This window comes from Cucurbita pepo, chromosome 20, assembly GCF_057944985.1.
Source record: "Cucurbita pepo subsp. pepo isolate OVF chromosome 20, ASM5794498v1, whole genome shotgun sequence".
NCBI classification, from domain to species: domain Eukaryota; kingdom Viridiplantae; phylum Streptophyta; class Magnoliopsida; order Cucurbitales; family Cucurbitaceae; genus Cucurbita; species Cucurbita pepo.
In genome coordinates, this window is record NC_141817.1 from 7,862,545 (window position 1) to 7,867,582 (window position 5,038).

Sequence of the window (5,038 nt, forward strand, 5' to 3'; positions counted from 1 at the left end):
AAATCTTGGAAGAAGAAAATAACAAAAAAAAGAGAGAGAGAGAGAATGCACTAAAGAGAGAGAGAATGCACTAAAGACCCTATCATCTTATTTCTCATTCACTTGAAATATTTAAATAACAAATTACATCCTAAAAATGAAAAGAAATGGGCAACTTAGTTAAATTACTACACTCCACGTGGACTTCCCACTCACTTTAATTGCGTGTGTTTAACAGAAAAATAGTTACCTAAGAAAATAGTAACTAAAAACTAGTAATGATTTTCAGCCTAGGGATTTATCTAACATGCTTGTCCTTTAGGTGTAGCAGGCGGTCTTTTAAGAATATCGAGTAACCTTTCTTTGTGAGTTGCCCCATACTCAATATGTTGGTCTTGAGGTCTGGTACGTAATAAACATCTTGGATTGACCCCATTAAACCATCCTTTTGCAAGAAATATATTGTACATCGACCTTTGACCTTTACCATCTTCAATCTTTTGCATCTCTTTGAATAGATACTCGTGACCACACATATGGTTGCTTGCCCCTGAGTCGGGATACCACTGAGTGTCGTTGTTGATGTTGTCTTCATTTTGAGTCATCAAGAGAAGACCTTCATTTGTAACGTCTTCCAAAGATAGGTTGGATGTTCCTTCCACCTTTTATCGGTTCGACAATCTTTTGTTAAATGCCACACTCTGCCACAATTGTAACATTTGTCGGAGTTACAATCATTCGCATAGTGACCATATTTGTGACATTTGTAGCACTGAATGTTGGAATAAATTGATCGACCACCTCTTCCTCCACTGCGTCCTCTTCCATGCCAATTTTCTTGGCTCGAGTGTCCCTTCTCTTTATAGTATCCTTCATGACTGTTGCCTTGACCACCGCAACCATTTCCACGACTTCCACGACCACGACCTCTACCTTGAAAATTTTGAGAGTAGAGTGCCTTTTCATCTTTGATTGACGTCTTGGTTTGAAGTGTTTGATCGAGTGTTTCCTCCTTCTTCTTATGTTGCTCATGTGCCTCGAGAGAACCGGCGAGCTCATCGACCGTGAACATCGCTAGATCCTTTGACTCTTCTATCGTACCTACAACATTCTCAAAGTTGTTGGTTAATGACCTCAAAATCTTCTCCACAACCCGCGTCTCGGCTAACATTTCTCCTTTTCGGTTGAGTTGGATTACCACGGTCTGTTACACGCGTGATGTAGTCAGATACACTTTCTGACTCCTTCATCTTCATGCTCTCCAACTCACCACGAAGAGTTTGGAGACACACTTGTTTGACTTGGTCAGTTCCTTTAAACACTTTTCCTAAAATGTCCCACGCTTCTTTTGAATTAGTTGCACTGGCAATCTTCTCAGAGACCGACTCATCAACGGCTCGGAACAACATGTATAGTGTCGCCTTATCCTTTGATCGCACCTCTTTTAATGTCTTGTTTTGTGCCGCTGTATAATCCGTGGTATCTTTTGGTTCTTCAAAACCTTCTTCGACCACCTCTCATGCATCTTGAGAACCGAGAAGAGCTTTCATTTGAATGCTCAAATTCTCGTAGTTTGTCTTTGTTAGTCGCAGTAGCGGCATTTGGCCCATCACATACGCCATTGGCTCTGATACCAATTTGTGAAATAATTCTCGCGTATTTGTGAAAGAGATGTCGAGAGTGGAGAGACAAAAAACGCTGAGTTTATCTGGAAAAAAAACCCCTATTCTATTACTTCTCTGTTCTTTTTCTTTTTCTTTTTCTCTCCTGTGACTTTACAGTAGAAAAACAACTTATTTATAAGCTTTTCTAAAACTAATTATAGCTAGGAGAATGTCACCCATAAAATGTCACGGTTCCTATCAAGGCTCTCCGCCTTTTCATTGGCTACAAACTTTTCAATTTAAAATCTACTCATAAATTAACTAAAAATGACATTTAATGTTTATTCAACAATTTTACCCAACAAGCTCTCTATTCCTACATCATTCCAAGCTAGAATAGTGCAAGGTGAGCTCTTTACTAAGCACAATCGAAGCTCCCCCAACAATATCCTCTAGCGTGCCACAAGTCTTAAGTGAATGACGATGCATTCTTATATGCTAAGTAAATCTTCTCTAGTTGGGTGAGTTCACAACCAAAGATTTTGCCTCAACTACCTATACATAGAGTCAACCCATACATAACAAATTCCAAATGTGGCTCCATTTCAAACTAAAACAAGCGCAAAATGTTTCATGTAACAAATAAATAAAAAAAAACATACGCACAACAATATAGTTATAAAGGCCACTAGTTAAACTATTTAATAAGATGAATATATAAACATATTAGAAAATGTTAAATTAATTAGTAATTAATAATATACATTAATTATGACCACCAAAATAACAAGCACCAATGGTCCAGTGGTAGAATAATATTCTGTCATGGTATAGAAATTGAAAACGATGTTACATAGCATGCAGGCAAAGGCAATAAGAATGGCTTAGCAGTATATAACTATTCAGGTAAGGAGAAGTCATTGCACTTCATATGCATATGTCAGGGTAACCTTGTATGTCTCGAGATCTAGAAAAATATAACAGGCATAGAGGAGTCATCGCTCATTATAGGTGACCTATCGATCTCCTTATTGTACCCAATAAGCTCCATACATGCCTACTATTGAGAGCTCTTTATTGTAGACCTCCCGTTGAGGTGGAGTTCACAGTCAGGAATTGCGCATCAACGATTTCTACATAAACCTAGTCGATCCATGTCATCATAACAAACTTCAAATGTGGTTCAATTTCAAACTAAAACCTGCATTCATATAACAAAAACAAAAATTATTATAATTAGATACAAAATAATAAAACAATATAGTAATAATATAGTAATAAAGGCCAATATAAAATATTAGAAAATGTTAAGTTATTTAATAGGATGAATATATAAGATATTAAAAAATGTTAAATTATTTAATTACTAGTAATTTATAATAATTTTGATAACTAAAACAACAAGTGGTCTAGTGGTAGAATAGTACCCTGCCACGATATAGACTCGGGTACGATTCCCGGCTGGTGCAAATATCTGTCTTGCGATGAAGAAAATAGTGTTTGAGTGATCCGGGTCGATCACAATCGTCTGATCATACTGACGATGACATCAGACGCATCTGAGCTTGTAATTTTGGCTTTTCTTTTTTATTCCGTTGAGATTTTGAAGAGTAAATGAAATGAACAATGTGTGACAAACCCATGCATTTAGCATGCAACGCACTCTCTCTTTTTCCACCCTCTTCCAAATTATTATTGCATTGGACCTTTGTATAAGTCTTAACATTTTTTTAAATCTCTTTCAAACATTTTTTAAATGTTTATGGCTACAACATTTGTAGGTTTGTTTACATTTTAGTCTAGTCGATGTCTAGTGGCCAGGGACTAAATACCAATTGAGATTGAGGACCAAGAATGGTAATTGAGATCTAGAACTAATCACTAAGGACCACTGGAGCAGTCAAAATTGGTTGGTCACCCCTCCTTAGTCCTAGTTGTTGGCCATCGGTCGTTGTGGTGGGTGATGGTTAGGGTAGTCACCGGTGGAATGTCGTGTTTTATTGTCAATCTTGGTGTCGTTTTCACACGAGTCGCGACTTTAAGGGATTGACTCGATGGTATAAAAAAGGCAGGCAAATTCATACTTAAGTAGTATAACACAAAATAAGGAACAGACACAATATTTTTAAACAAAAAAGATTGAGGACGGCGTTTATGGCTCCTGTGCTAGAGTTCGCTTCCGACCTCGACCATCTCCTTATTTACCTTAAAAAAACATGGAAAACATGGAGTGAGTACAAAAACTCAGTAAGTAGTCTACTTGTACGCTTTTAATCGTGTCCTTGGTATGCTAGGGTACCACACTCCTGGTTTTGTTCGGGTGCTTGTTGCCAGTACTTAGGCCCTTAGGTTTGTTCTTGAGTAATGAGTTTTGGTCCTAATCTAGCTTGAAGACCTTGGTCCTTGGATTATGAGGTCTCAATGTTCTAAGGGCATTAGTACTAAGGTTCTGGTTTCTTGTTTTTAGAACTTGGATCTTGATCCATGTTTTAGTCCTTAATCATTGTCTCGTTCTTGGTTACTTTCTATGTTCTTGTTCCATTCTTCAGTTGCTTCTCCAAGACACTTCCCCTAGGATTTATGGTACAAGTCATGAACTTGACAACTTGTGTCTAAGGCATCATATGTTCCAAATGACACGGTCTTAACCTACGTCTAAGGCTTCATACGTTCCAAGTAATGTAGTCTGAACCCGCATCCAAGGCTTCATACGTTTCCTGTGATACTGTTTGAAAAGTCTATGCCGAAGGCTTCATGTGTTCCAACGACATGGTCTGCATGCCTACGCTCAAGTCTTCTTACGTTCCAAGCAGCGTAGTCTGATAACCTACATCCAAGGCTTCTTATATTCTAAGCGATGTAGTCTGAATCCCGCATCCAGGGTTTCACACGTTCCCTGCGATAGAACCTTAATACCTATGTCCAAGGCTTCATACTTTCCAAGCGGCATAGTCTGAATACCTATGCTCAAGGGTTTATATGTTCCAAGCAGCGTAGTCCAAAACCCTACATCCAAAAGATATCAATCATACAATATACTTCAATGAAGATGTGAAGAAAAAGTTGTCAAAATTATCAAAAGTTGTTTCAATTCATGCCACATTGAAGAAGAATGAAGTTTGATTGTTATAAATTTTGGGTGGGTTACAATTTAGAGTTATTATATTTTAAGACTTTTTATTAAATTTAGGTTACAATTACATAATGGTTAATTATGGCCATTAAGTATGAATGTTACAACTCTTGGAATGTCTTTAATAGTTTCATTTTGAGGCTATATAAAGCCATGTATGTTGTATTTGTAAGCAGATTTGGAAAATATAATAAAGAAGCATTTGTGCTTTTCTTTAGCCAATGACTAAGTTTCTTTGCAATTCTATGTAGTTTAGATTGCATGTAGAATCATTCAAGCTCGACATGATCAATCTTGCTTGTGGAGTGATTCGAATCTCAAA

General features: G+C 37.2%; 1 non-coding gene across 1 annotated transcript; it reads left to right on the top strand.

Moving 5' to 3' along the window:
* Positions 1-3,062: 3,062 nt before the first annotated feature.
* LOC111783752 (small nucleolar RNA snoR114) lies at positions 3,063-3,150 on the top strand. Its single transcript, XR_002813433.2, has one exon. It is a non-coding gene; the product is annotated as a small nucleolar RNA snoR114 (small nucleolar RNA).
* Positions 3,151-5,038: the final 1,888 nt, after the last annotated feature.